Raw genomic sequence first — 15,660 nt, 5'->3', positions numbered from 1 at the left:
AGACAGTGAAATGTTAGAAAGTTTATTAAATTTTGAAACACAATCACAATAATAAATAGTTGCTTAAAAAATAAAGAAATTAAAAAATAATCAACAAAACCAACAATCAATTAACATACAGTATTTGAAAAGTCTATCATTCTTTTTTCCTTATAGTACGCTCCCCAGAACGCTTCCCGGTTCGCGAACCGGGCGCTCCCCACGCAAAAAAAAAAAATTTTTGCGGGGCCCTTTTAAAGCCTCCACATCAAACCTAGGGGGTCAGGGAGGATCTACTATGCCCCCTTATGGTCATGTCCCCCTTTGTTTTGGCCTCCTCTTGTCTCTCGATCCTACCGAGAGACAAGATGGCGGCCGCTCCGGACTGTTTGGAATGTTGACAGACACCGGAGAGCCAATCAGCTTCGCTTCGCGAAGTTCCGTTACGCGTCAAGTACGCGAACCGGAGCGCTGCCCAGAGCGCGCTTACAGATATATATCTTTTTTTGAACGTTAATTTCTCAAAATCCACTGGAGCACATATATTGAGACCTAGCAAAGGCACATCGGGCTAACAGTCCCTACAATTTTGCCAAGTTTCGTGCAAATCCATTCAGCCGTTCGGGCTAAAAGTGAGGCCAACCGCCCTATGGAAATTAACATTGGAAAAATGCGTTTTGGGACCCCCCTTTTTTCTCGGCCCCCTCTTGACGAACCCCCCCAAATTTTCAGGGGCTGCTCAGAAACAAAATGTTCCATTTTCCTGAAAATTTCAGCCAATTCCGTCCACAAACGCCAAAGTTATTAGACATAGAATTTTCAAAAATCCCATAGGGAAAAAATCCTAACTATATATACCTACTGGCGACCGCCAGTAGGTAATATATATATATATATATATATATATATATTCCAAGAAACTGTGCAGCAAGACGCCGTACTCCGCTTGGACCCTTCCTCAACAACAGTGGTTCGTGCCGGGCAGCGAGCCCATCAATTCATTCAATCATACCAATGTCCACACAATCCTGGGACAGTATGAGGCACGAACACAAATCGCGTGTTAAAGAAATTTAATCAGCCAAGATAGCAGAAAACATAAACACACTCGACGCGTTTCGGGGCTCCTCCCCCTTGGTCACGAGTAGTAAACAGAGTAATAGGATGATGGTACATATACTCAAAATCACGTGGTCCAAGTGAAATAAACATAAACAAAATACTTCGCGCTTAAGTCAGCGCTGTGAAACTAAATAATAATACTACATTTGTTAAATATCCTAAAATCAGGGTTTGAAATAAATTGCAAAAAGTAAACTGATCTTGACCCTCTACCTTATTGAGACAATAGAAAAACAGCTTGTTATAATTACTTCGACATTTTTGATCTACGGATTCAACATACAATGCCCAAGTGGGCTTTCCATTTTTCGCATATATTTTAGATTTAGCTCCTATACTATAGGCAATGAAAAGCAATCTAAAGGTTACTATTCTGCCCCTGTGGGCGATGCAAATTATATGGAAAACAAAATAAATATGTCCACAAATTGTCAATCAGAAATGCCCCTGTGGGCACAAAGTCATTACTGCTTGTCGAATTCTCAGTTCCAATGCGTTTCATTGTAAGTTTCTTAAAGGGTCGATATTGTTGTTCAATACAGTTTTACACAACAAAACCCTGAAAAAAGAAATAAAAAGTGATCAGTGAAAATGAAAAAAAGGGACCAGTGAAACAAATAATTAAAACTAGTAAGCTACTAAAGTGAATCCTACCAAACTTGTATACAGAACAAAGAGGTTAAAAACAAACAAGGGCGTGAAATCTTAAAGTACACGACATGTTCTCATATTGAATCTCCAATGGGATTAACTACAGGTCAAAACTACAGAATGCTCAATGAAACCAGAATATCATTTTAAAATCAATCAACCCAAGTGTACTTCCATCTCTTCATCACAGTTATGGCCATTCGGAACCAGTGTTTTGTATTGAATAATCATGCGTGATTCAAGTCTCCTTAATTTCTGTACACGGTTCCCCCCTCTCTCATCAAATTTGACTGTACATAATACACAGTAACTCAATAGATTTGCATTTTGGTTATGATGAGTGAGAAAGTGGCGCGCTATCGGATAAGATTTATCCATGTTGTTAATTGCACGCATGTGCTCAAGCACTCTCAATTTAGCAGGTTTAATCGTGCTCCCTATATAGGTCTTATTACAGGGACAGAATAAGGCATAGACTGCATGGTCGCTGGTGCATGAAGTGTGTTCCTGGATAATCAGAATTTTGGATGTGGGTGACAGTCGTACTTTTTTCAGATTCCGACTGTTCTTGCAAGCCTTGCAATTTCTGCAGGTGAAAAAGCCTCTCACTCCGGTGGTCGTGGTTTTCTTGGGAATCACTGCTGTGCACAATTGGTCCTTTAAGGACCTCACTTTCCTGAAAGAGATTTGTGGAAATTCATTGACAAATTTGGCCACGTCTGAGTCGTTTAAAAGTACTGGCCAAAATTTGTTAAGACTCTTTCTCAGTGTACCTGCTTGGCTACTATAAGTAGTTATGAACCGTGTGTTGTTCTCTTCCTTGTCTGCAGGTTCACTAGGTTTTGGCTGTAAAAGTGATTTTCTAGATCGTTTTTTTACAGCTTTTTGTGCATCTGTAATGGCTTTGGTGGAATATCCACGTTCAGAGAATCTTTTTGCCATGTTGCATTGTTCCACTAAAAATGCTTCTTCTGTGCTGCAATTGCGTCTGGCTCGTAACAGTTCCCCTACCGGGATACTTCTAATTAGTGAATTGGGGTGACAGCTGCGTGCGTGGAGTATGCTGTTACCCGCTGTCTTTTTTCTAAAGAGAACTGTTTCTAATTTGCCATTCTCAACTTTTACATTCAAATCAAGGAACTCCAGGCTCTCTCTAGACCAATTACTAGTGAATTTGAGATTGAAGTTGTTTAGGTTAAGTTCATGCACATAAGTATTAGCCTCTTCTTGGGTCCCCCTCCACACAATCAGTACATCATCTATGTACCGCAGCCACTTAATAACGTGGCCGCGGTACATGGGTGACTTGTATGCTACACTCTCCTCCCAGTACCCCATATGGAGACCCGCAAAGCTGGGAGCAAAGCAAGTCCCCATAGAGGTCCCGAGGGTCTGTCTAAAGATTTTGTTATCAAACAAAAAATAATTTTGCTTGAGACATAGTTCCATCATAGTGATGAGCATTTTGGTGTGGTGAAGATAAGACACGGATCTCATAGAAAGAAAATGCATGCAGGCATCAAGTCCCAACTGATGAGGAATAGAAGTGTATAAACTAGTCACATCTAATGAAAGAAGTGAAAATTCCTCTTCCCATGCCACTGTTCTGATTTTGTTCAGAAAGTCTCCTGAGTCTCTGACATAAGATGGCAATTTTTGAACAAGGGGCTGCAAAAAATAATCAACATATTGGGAGGTGCATTCAAAACAACTACCATTAGAAGAAACAATAGGTCTGCCTGGGGGATGTGATAAACTTTTGTGAACCTTGGGGAGGAGATATAATGCTGGTAATTTAGGAGATTTACACAATAGAAACCTATATTCCTCCTCTTCAAGTAGCCCTTTGGTTTTCCATTCTAACAATTGTATTTCAAATTGTCTGATCGAATTTTCGTATTCCATACGATTGCTTCTACAATAGTTATTGGTATCTGATAATTGTCTTAGTCCTTCCGATATGTAATTCTCCCTTGACTGAACCACTATGTTTCCACCCTTGTCACTAGTTTTGATAACAATGGTATGGTCTCTTCGTAGATTGTCAATCAGTCTGCTTTGCTCTTTAGAAATGTTGCTCCATTTCTGATGGTATTTCTTAGTTTCGATTTTGTTCAGTTCATTTACCATGCATTTTTCAAACACTTCAATTGTCTCATTGTGAATTTGTGGAAGGAAGATAGATTTGGGTTTGAAATTACTACCAGAACTCATTGACAATGATATGTTAGCATCAACCAAGTCCTGATAGGGGTCATGACTTTCTTCCCATTCTCCATTAAGAACTTTAAGGGAATGTGCTAGATTGACCTCAGAGATACTTGCATGATATGGTGCATCTTTGGTGAGAACATTACCTGACCTTACTTTGGTTGCATACCACTTTTTTATTTTTAGTTTCCTGGTAAAGAAAAATAAGTCAATTTTGCTCTGCGTATAGTTAAAATTCATAGATGGACAAAATGTTAAACCCAAAGATAATAACTCTACCTCAGTATTGGTCAAGATGCGTTCAGAAAAATTAATTACTGTTTTCTTCTCCATCATTTCAGCTTCATTTGGCCCCTTGTACGTTTTCCCACAGGGCTTGGAGGGTTTCCTCCTGCAGATGTGTTTTTGTTTTTGCCTCCTCTGTTGCCTCTTCCTCGCCCTCGATATCCCTGTTGATTGTCTTGCATCAACATCGAGAACTCCATTAAAACGTTGGTTTTTACTCCCGTGAAGTTGCTCACATTTGAGATGTCACTACCACTCGTCAGTGACTGTAAGCCATCTTCCGATACATTAGATGTACTTGCCAATTCTTCTGTTGGATTGTTAGGACTGGATTGTGACTGCATTGCTGCTCTCATTTTGTCATACTTTTTGGCAAATGTAAGTATTTGCCCACGTTGGTAATCCACTAGATCCCTTTGAAATTTGCTCTGTTTCCTGTTTCTAATATCTACTTCAATTTTATCCAGATTGGCTTCTATTTTATCCATTTCCAATTTGAACTCGTTTTCCGTACATATATCTTTTAGTTCTTTTGTTAAAGCTTCAATTTCTCCTTTTAATCTTTCAGTATCTTTCGTGGCAAATTCAATTAACATTCTTAGCATATTTAACGAACATTCGTGGTTGTTCGCTGCCCAACGTGTGACCAATTCGGGGTCCGGGTTTTGGAAGGTTGGGGTGACAAAGATGCGCAACCCGCGAGGAACTCTGGACACATCCACATACTTTTGCAGGGTGGTGGCCTCCCACCACTTGTTCTGTTCTAGCTTCAGAGCCTTCCATAGTTTGTCCCATAGGGTCCTTTTCGGGGATTTTGCTGTGTTAACATTAGAATCGTTGGTCGTGTTAACCACTATCCCACAGTCCTGGAACATATCACTGGCTGCTTTCGCCCATTTGTCTCTCCTTTCCGCTGCCATCTAAAAAGGCTGAGCCGGCACTATAATTACGTGCCGTGTATACACGCAGCGCCTAGAATGCATGTAATCTGCATAAAAAAGCGCCAAAACCTGTTTACGGATTTCAAAGTTAGTATCTGCGAGGAAGATAAATGCTTGTGAGCAGCGCTTACCTCAGCACCCCAATCTTCAGTGCCGGACTTCGCCGCTGATAGCCAAAAAATCCTCAGTGAATGAAAAATCCGTGGGTCGGGTCCTTAATGTCAATTCCAAGAAACTGTGCAGCAAGACGCCGTACTCCGCTTGGACCCTTCCTCAACAACAGTGGTTCGTGCCGGGCAGCGAGCCCATCAATTCATTCAATCATATCAATGTCCACACAATCCTGGGACAGTATGAGGCACGAACACAAATCGCGTGTTAAAGAAATTTAATCAGCCAAGATAGCAGAAAACATAAACACACTCGACGCGTTTCGGGGCTCCTCCCCCTTGGTCACGAGTAGTAAACAGAGTAATAGGATGATGGTACATATACTCAAAATCACGTGGTCCAAGTGAAATAAACATAAACAAAATACTTCGCGCTTAAGTCAGCGCTGTGAAACTAAATAATAATACTACATTTGTTAAATATCCTAAAATCAGGGTTTGAAATAAATTGCAAAAAGTAAACTGATCTTGACCCTCTACCTTATTGAGACAATAGAAAAACAGCTTGTTATAATTACTTCGACATTTTTGATCTACGGATTCAACATACAATGCCCAAGTGGGCTTTCCATTTTTCGCATATATTTTAGATTTAGCTCCTATACTATAGGCAATGAAAAGCAATCTAAAGGTTACTATTATACAAGTTTGGTAGGATTCACTTTAGTAGCTTACTAGTTTTAATTATTTGTTTCACTGGTCCCTTTTTTTCATTTTCACTGATCACTTTTTATTTCTTTTTTCAGGGTTTTGTTGTGTAAAACTGTATTGAACAACAATATCGACCCTTTAAGAAACTTACAATGAAACGGCATTGGAACTGAGAATTCGACAAGCAGTAATGACTTTGTGCCCACAGGGGCATTTCTGATTGACAATTTGTGGACATATTTATTTTGTTTTCCATATAATTTGCATCGCCCACAGGGGCAGAATAGTAACCTTTAGATTGCTTTTCATTGCCTATAGTATAGGAGCTAAATCTAAAATATATGCGAAAAATGGAAAGCCCACTTGGGCATTGTATGTTGAATCCGTAGATCAAAAATGTCGAAGTAATTATAACAAGCTGTTTTTCTATTGTCTCAATAAGGTAGAGGGTCAAGATCAGTTTACTTTTTGCAATTTATTTCAAACCCTGATTTTAGGATATTTAACAAATGTAGTATTATTATTTAGTTTCACAGCGCTGACTTAAGCGCGAAGTATTTTGTTTATGTTTATTTCACTTGGACCACGTGATTTTGAGTATATGTACCATCATCCTATTACTCTGTTTACTACTCGTGACCAAGGGGGAGGAGCCCCGAAACGCGTCGAGTGTGTTTATGTTTTCTGCTATCTTGGCTGATTAAATTTCTTTAACACGCGATTTGTGTTCGTGCCTCATACTGTCCCAGGATTGTGTGGACATTGGTATGATTGAATGAATATATATATATATATATATATATACATATATATATAAAAAAAAAAACGAAGGTTGCCCTCAGTAGAAAGGTCACACCCGGGGAGCTAAAACCTCCATCGTGAGGACAGCATTAGAGCCAGCATTCACCTCCCAGCATTCGCCAAACATGTTTCAGAATCACTTCCTTGATCACTGGCAACAGGAGGACATACACCAGCAATGATTGGAACACGCCTCTTTATTGTAATAAGTCCCGCCCCAGTGGGCGTAGAGGTCTCGCTGAGTAGGCGTGTGCAAAGTTGCACCCTGGTCTTTGTAGTTCCGCTCAATTTAATCCAAGTGGGTGCTGCTGTACTCCTCCCATTAAAAACATTGTTAACCCCAGTGGGTTTGCTTGAGGGGTTGATGCATGGTGCCAATGCCAGTATCAATGTCACTCACAGTTGTGTACTCCCCAGTCCAGACGGGTCTCTGAGTGAAAAGACCCTGGATCCGCTTGTGTCAGCGGCGGGACCTCTCTGCGACCGAGCCAGCCGCTAAACAGAAAAAAACGAAGGTTGCCCTCAGTAGAAAGGTCACACCCGGGGAGCTAAAACCTCCATCGTGAGGACAGCATTAGAGCCAGCATTCTCCTCCCAGCATTCGCCAAACATGTTTCGGAATCACTTCCTTGATCACTGGCAACAGGAGGACATACACCAGCAATGATTGGAACACGCCTCTTTATTGTAATAAGTCCCGCCCCAGTGGGCGTAGAGGTCTCGCTGAGTAGGCGTGTGCAAAGTTGCAACCTTGTCTTTGTAGTTCCGCTCAATTTAATCCAAGTGGGTGCTGCTGTACTCCTCCCATTAAAAACATTGTTAACCCCAGTGGGTTTGCTTGAGGGGTTGATGCATGGTGCCAATGCCAGTATCAATGTCACTCACAGTTGTGTACTCCCCAGTCCAGACGGGTCTCTGAGTGAAAAGACCCTGGATCCGCTTGTGTCAGCGGCGGGACCTCTCTGCGACCGAGCCAGCCGCTAAACAGAAAAAAACGAAGGTTGCCCTCAGTAGAAAGGTCACACCGGGGAGCTAAAACCTCCATCGTGAGGACAGCATTAGAGCCAGCATTCACCTCCCAGCATTCGCCAAACATGTTTCGGAATCACTTCCTTGATCACTGGCAACAGGAGGACATACACCAGCAATGATTGGAACACGCCTCTTTATTGTAATAAGTCCCGCCCCAGTGGGCGTAGAGGTCTCGCTGAGTAGGCGTGTGCAAAGTTGCACCCTGGTCTTTGTAGTTCCGCTCAATTTAATCCAAGTGGGTGCTGCTGTACTCCTCCCATTAAAAACATTGTTAACCCCAGTGGGTTTGCTTGAGGGGTTGATGCATGGTGCCAATGCCAGTATCAATGTCACTCACAGTTGTGTACTCCCCAGTCCAGACGGGTCTCTGAGTGAAAAGACCCTGGATCCGCTTGTGTCAGCGGCGGGACATCTCTGCGACCGAGCCAGTCGCTAAACAGAAAAAAACGAAGGTTGCCCTCAGTAGAAAGGTCACACCCGGGGAGCTAAAACCTCCATCGTGAGGACAGCATTAGAGCCAGCATTCACCTCCCAGCATTCGCCAAACATGTTTCGGAATCACTTCCTTGATTACTGGCAACAGGAGGACATACACCAGCAATGATTGGAACACGCCTCTTTATTGTAATAAGTCCCGCCCCAGTGGGCGTAGAGGTCTCGCTGAGTAGGCGTGTGCAAAGTTGCACCCTGGTCTTTGTAGTTCCGCTCAATTTAATCCAAGTGGGTGCTGCTGTACTCCTCCCATTAAAAACATTGTTAACCCCAGTGGGTTTGCTTGAGGGGTTGATGCATGGTGCCAATGCCAGTATCAATGTCACTCACAGTTGTGTACTCCCCAGTCCAGACGGGTCTCTGAGTGAAAAGACCCTGGATCCGCTTGTGTCAGCGGCGGGACCTCTCTGCGACCGAGCCAGCCGCTAAACAGAAAAAAACGAAGGTTGCCCTCAGTAGAAAGGTCACACCCGGGGAGCTAAAACCTCCATCGTGAGGACAGCATTAGAGCCAGCATTCACCTCCCAGCATTCGCCAAACATGTTTCGGAATCACTTCCTTGATCACTGGCAACAGGAGGACATACACCAGCAATGATTGGAACACGCCTCTTTATTGTAATAAGTCCCACCCCAGTGGGCGTAGAGGTCTCGCTGAGTAGGCGTGTGCAAAGTTGCACCCTGGTCTTTGTAGTTCCGCTCAATTTAATCCAAGTGGGTGCTGCTGTACTCCTCCCATTAAAAACATTGTTAACCCCAGTGGGTTTGCTTGAGGGGTTGATGCATGGTGCCAATGCCAGTATCAATGTCACTCACAGTTGTGTACTCCCCAGTCCAGACGGGTCTCTGAGTGAAAAGACCCTGGATCCGCTTGTGTCAGCGGCGGGACCTCTCTGCGACCGAGCCAGCCGCTAAACAGAAAAAAACGAAGGTTGCCCTCAGTAGAAAGGTCACACCCGGGGAGCTAAAACCTCCATCGTGAGGACAGCATTAGAGCCAGCATTCACCTCCCAGCATTCGCCAAACATGTTTCAGAATCACTTCCTTGATCACTGGCAACAGGAGGACATACACCAGCAATGATTGGAACACGCCTCTTTATTGTAATAAGTCCCGCCCCAGTGGGCGTAGAGGTCTCGCTGAGTAGGCGTGTGCAAAGTTGCACCCTGGTCTTTGTAGTTCCGCTCAATTTAATCCAAGTGGGTGCTGCTGTACTCCTCCCATTAAAAACATTGTTAACCCCAGTGGGTTTGCTTGAGGGGTTGATGCATGGTGCCAATGCCAGTATCAATGTCACTCACAGTTGTGTACTCCCCAGTCCAGACGGGTCTCTGAGTGAAAAGACCCTGGATCCGCTTGTGTCAGCGGCGGGACCTCTCTGCGACCGAGCCAGCCGCTAAACAGAAAAAAACGAAGGTTGCCCTCAGTAGAAAGGTCACACCCGGGGAGCTAAAACCTCCATCGTGAGGACAGCATTAGAGCCAGCATTCACCTCCCAGCATTCGCCAAACATGTTTCGGAATCACTTCCTTGATTACTGGCAACAGGAGGACATACACCAGCAATGATTGGAACACGCCTCTTTATTGTAATAAGTCCCGCCCCAGTGGGCGTAGAGGTCTCGCTGAGTAGGCGTGTGCAAAGTTGCACCCTGGTCTTTGTAGTTCCGCTCAATTTAATCCAAGTGGGTGCTGCTGTACTCCTCCCATTAAAAACATTGTTAACCCCAGTGGGTTTGCTTGAGGGGTTGATGCATGGTGCCAATGCCAGTATCAATGGCACTCACAGTTGTGTACTCCCCAGTCCAGACGGGTCTCTGAGTGAAAAGACCCTGGATCCGCTTGTGTCAGCGGCGGGACCTCTCTGCGACCGAGCCAGCCGCTAAACAGAAAAAAACGAAGGTTGCCCTCAGTAGAAAGGTCACACCCGGGGAGCTAAAACCTCCATCGTGAGGACAGCATTAGAGCCAGCATTCACCTCCCAGCATTCGCCAAACATGTTTCGGAATCACTTCCTTGATCACTGGCAACAGGAGGACATACACCAGCAATGATTGGAACACGCCTCTTTATTGTAATAAGTCCCGCCCCAGTGGGCGTAGAGGTCTCGCTGAGTAGGCGTGTGCAAAGTTGCACCCTGGTCTTTGTAGTTCCACTCAATTTAATCCAAGTGGGTGCTGCTGTACTCCTCCCATTAAAAACATTGTTAACCCCAGTGGGTTTGCTTGAGGGGTTGATGCATGGTGCCAATGCCAGTATCAATGTCACTCACAGTTGTGTACTCCCCAGTCCAGACGGGTGTCTGAGTGAAAAGACCCTGGATCCGCTTGTGTCAGCGGCGGGACCTCTCTGCGACCGAGCCAGCCGCTAAACAGAAAAAAACGAAGGTTGCCCTCAGTAGAAAGGTCACACCCGGGGAGCTAAAACCTCCATCGTGAGGACAGCATTAGAGCCAGCATTCACCTCCCAGCATTCGCCAAACATGTTTCGGAATCACTTCCTTGATCACTGGCAACAGGAGGACATACACCAGCAATGATTGGAACACGCCTCTTTATTGTAATAAGTCCCGCCCCAGTGGGCGTAGAGGTCTCGCTGAGTTGGCGTGTGCAAAGTTGCACCCTGGTCTTTGTAGTTCCGCTCAATTTAATCCAAGTGGGTGCTGCTGTACTCCTCCCATTAAAAACATTGTTAACCCCAGTGGGTTTGCTTGAGGGGTTGATGCATGGTGCCAATGCCAGTATCAATGTCACTCACAGTTGTGTACTCCCCAGTCCAGACGGGTCTCTGAGTGAAAAGACACTGGATCCGCTTGTGTCAGCGGCGGGACCTCTCTGCGACCGAGCCAGCCGCTAAACAGAAAAAAACGAAGGTTGCCCTCAGTAGAAAGGTCACACCCGGGGAGCTAAAACCTCCATCGTGAGAACAGCATTAGAGCCAGCATTCACCTCCCAGCATTCGCCAAACATGTTTCGGAATCACTTCCTTGATCACTGGCAACAGGAGGACATACACCAGCAATGATTGGAACACGCCTCTTTATTGTAATAAGTCCCGCCCCAGTGGGCGTAGAGGTCTCGCTGAGTAGGCGTGTGCAAAGTTGCACCCTGGTCTTTGTAGTTCCGCTCAATTTAATCCAAGTGGGTGCTGCTGTACTCCTCCCATTAAAAACATTGTTAACCCCAGTGGGTTTGCTTGAGGGGTTGATGCATGGTGCCAATGCCAGTATCAATGTCACTCACAGTTGTGTACTCCCCAGTCCAGACGGGTCTCTGAGTGAAAAGACCCTGGATCCACTTGTGTCAGCGGCGGGACCTCTCTGCGACCGGGCCAGCCGCTAAACAGAAAAAAACGAAGGTTGCCCTCAGTAGAAAGGTCACACCCGGGGACCTAAAACCTCCATCGTGAGGACAGCATTAGAGCCAGCATTCACCTCCCAGCATTCGCCAAACATGTTTCGGAATCACTTCCTTGATCACTGGCAACAGGAGGACATACACCAACAATGATTGGAACACGCCTCTTTATTGTAATAAGTCCCGCCCCAGTGGGCGTAGAGGTCTCGCTGAGTAGGCGTGTGCAAAGTTGCACCCTGGTCTTTGTAGTTCCGCTCAATTTAATCCAAGTGGGTGCTGCTGTACTCCTCCCATTAAAAACATTGTTAACCCCAGTGGGTTTGGCCAATGCCAGTATCAATGTCACTCACAGTTGTGTACTCCCCAGTCCAGACGGGTCTCTGAGTGAAAAGACCCTAGCTCCCCGGGTGTGACCTTTCTACTGAGGGCAACCTTCGTTTTTTTCTGTTTAGCGGCTGGCTCGGTCGCAGAGAGGTCCCGCCGCTGACACAAGCGGATCCAGGGTCTTTTCACTCAGAGACCCGTCTGGACTGGGGAGTACACAACTGTGAGTGACATTGATACTGGCATTGGCACCATGCATCAACCCCTCAAGCAAACCCACTGGGGTTAACAATGTTTTTAATGGGAGGAGTACAGCAGCACCCACTTGGATTAAATTGAGCGGAACTACAAAGACCAGGGTGCAACTTTGCACACGCCTACTCAGCGAGACCTCTACGCCCACTGGGGCGGGACTTATTACAATAAAGAGGCTTGTTCCAATCATTGCTGGTGTATGTCCTCCTGTTGCCAGTGATCAAGGAAGTGATTCCGAAACATGTTTGGCGAATGCTGGGAGGTGAATGCTGGCTCTAATGCTGTCCTCACAATGGAGGTTTTAGCTCCCCGGGTGTGACCTTTCTACTGAGGGCAACCTTTGTTTTTTTCTGTTTAGCGGCTGGCTCGGTCGCAGAGAGGTCCCGCCGCTGACACAAGCGGATCCAGGGTCTTTTCACTCAGAGACCCGTCTGGACTGGGGAGTACACAACTGTGAGTGACATTGATACTGGCATTGGCACCATGCATCAACCCCTCAAGCAAACCCACTGGGGTTAACAATGTTTTTAATGGGAGGAGTACAGCAGCACCCACTTGGATTAAATTGAGCGGAACTACAAAGACCAGGGTGCAACTTTGCACACGCCTACTCAGCGAGACCTCTACGCCCACTGGGGCGGGACTTATTACAATAAAGAGGCGTGTTCCAATCATTGCTGGTGTATGTCCTCCTGTTGCCAGTGATCAAGGAAGTGATTCCGAAACATGTTTGGCGAATGCTGGGAGGTGAATGCTGGCTCTAATGCTGTCCTCACGATGGAGGTTTTAGCTCCCCGGGTGTGACCTTTCTACTGAGGGCAACCTTCGTTTTTTTCTGTTTAGCGGCTGGCTCGGTCGCAGAGAGGTCCCGCCGCTGACACAAGCGGATCCAGGGTCTTTTCACTCAGAGACCCGTCTGGACTGGGGAGTACACAACTGTGAGTGACATTGATACTGGCATTGGCACCATGCATCAACCCCTCAAGCAAACCAACTGGGGTTAACAATGTTTTTAATGGGAGGAGTACAGCAGCACCCACTTGGATTAAATTGAGCGGAACTACAAAGACCAGGGTGCAACTTTGCACACGCCTACTCAGCGAGACCTCTACGCCCACTGGGGCGGGACTTATTACAATAAAGAGGCGTGTTCCAATCATTGCTGGTGTATGTCCTCCTGTTGCCAGTGATCAAGGAAGTGATTCCGAAACATGTTTGGCGAATGCTGGGAGGTGAATGCTGGCTCTAATGCTGTCCTCACGATGGAGGTTTTAGCTCCCCGGGTGTGACCTTTCTACTGAGGGCAACCTTTGTTTTTTTATATATGTATATATATATAGATTCACTGAAAAAACCATAGGTTATAGACCATATATAGTTAGGAATTAGCATTTACAAAACCTTGAAAATTCACTGAAAAAACCATAGGTTATAGACCATATATAGTTAGGAATTAGCATTTAAAAAACCTTATTTTACTCACACAAAACCATTGAAATTCCATATATAGTTAGTTGCACTAACTATATATCGCGCACCCGCAATCCACTGCTGATGATGTCACATATTACATCATTCATGACTTGGTCAGTGACATCACTGATGACATCACTGATGACATCTCAAATGACATCACTGATGACATCACTGATGACATCATCCAGTGACTGTGTGTTTCTGTAAAGTTTAAATATGTTTTACATATTGAAGAATGAGTAGATGTATAACTGTCTGGACGAAGGATTTAGTAGGTGCATGACTGAATGTATGAGTGAGTCATTAAATGTGTCTCACTGAGTGCATGGGTTAGTGACTAAACTGTCTTAATTTGTGCATCATTATGTCTGTTGTTCTGTAAACTGCTGCATGTGTTGATCAGTAGCTATATGATTAACTATATGGGTTATTGATTGATTGTCCAAGTATTTGTATGGGAGACTGAGTGTGTGTGTGGCTGGCTGGGAGGTGTGTGACTCTGTGCAGATCAATGTGTACTTGTATCAATGATTGTATAAGAAAGTAAGTATGTGTTAGTATATGTTTGAAAATGTAAGGTGCTCTATGTTTAACTGTATAGACAAGAAAATGGAAGTGTGATTGATTCTTTACAGGACTGACTAGGTGTGTGAGTAACTCCATGGATGAGTGGCAGAGTGTGAGTGTCTGTATAGGTGTATGAGTGCATATGATAGTGTTGTAAAGATGAGTGATTGTATGTATGAATGATTGTATGGGTGAATGAGTGAATGTGTGTGTAGATGTAGGAATCAGTGAGTACGTATGTAGTAACTAGTATTGGTGTGTCAATGCTTTCAAAAATTATACTCTGTATTTAACACTGGGTGAAACAGAGGTTATATTAAAATGTGAGGAGATGCATTGTATTGTCACATGAATGATATCATCAGTGATGTGGTCATTGATGTCAAATGAGATGTCATCAGTGATGTCATCAGTGATGTCATTTGAGATGTCATCAGTGATGTCATCAGTGATGTCACTGACCATGTCATGAATGATGTAATATGTGACATCATCAGCAGTGGATTGCGGGTGCGCGATATATAGTTAGTGCAACTAACTATATATGGAATTTCAATGGTTTTGTGTGAGTAAAATAAGGTTTTTTAAATGCTAATTCCTAACTATATATGGTCTATAACCTATGGTTTTTTCAGTGAATTTTCAAGGTTTTGTAAATGCTAATTCCTAACTATATATGGTCTATAACCTATGGTTTTTTCAGTGAATTTCAATGGTTTTTTAATAGCAAATATCATAAGCTGTCGAATGTCAAGTACGTGGTAAGTGAAAACATTTTCGTGTTTATGCACACTGATCTGCTTTGAATGGTGCCCCCCCCCCTCATTTCTATTAGGAGTACTCTCTCTTTGCACATAGTGAAGGGTAGTTAACGCAGGCCTTTGCCCCCGTTGTAATACGTCGTGCCTGCTTCTCTCTCCATTTGATTGATTGTTATCCAAGTATTTACTGTTTTAGAATTGGTTCTCTTTGGTTCATTCTCTATTTACAAACAAACAAAGAGTCGCAATACTCTGTTTAGTCTTTGCAGATAACGAAAAATCGTGTAAAAAAAAAAGAAAAGGAATCGAGCAAAATCAGTAGGCCACTAATGGGATCTCTTTTTGACCTCGCTAAAATAGAAACATTAGGAACAACCCCTCATGACAAATACAAAACTAGTGAAATGAACTGAACTCCACACAATGATGGCTGCAAAACAGCTCGGCTCCGCCACCCACCCCGCCCAAAATAACGATAAAGAGCGGCTGCCATGATTGGTTGCGGAATGGCCACGACGGAGCTACGAAATGGTGCTGCTCTCATGCTAACCCCAGCTTCAGTCTGAAACATCCAGAAACACTGTAGAC

The sequence above is a fragment of the Lissotriton helveticus genome, chromosome 1_1 (genome assembly GCF_964261635.1).
Source record: "Lissotriton helveticus chromosome 1_1, aLisHel1.1, whole genome shotgun sequence".
NCBI classification, from domain to species: Eukaryota; Metazoa; Chordata; class Amphibia; order Caudata; family Salamandridae; genus Lissotriton; species Lissotriton helveticus.
This window is presented reverse-complemented; position numbering follows the sequence as displayed.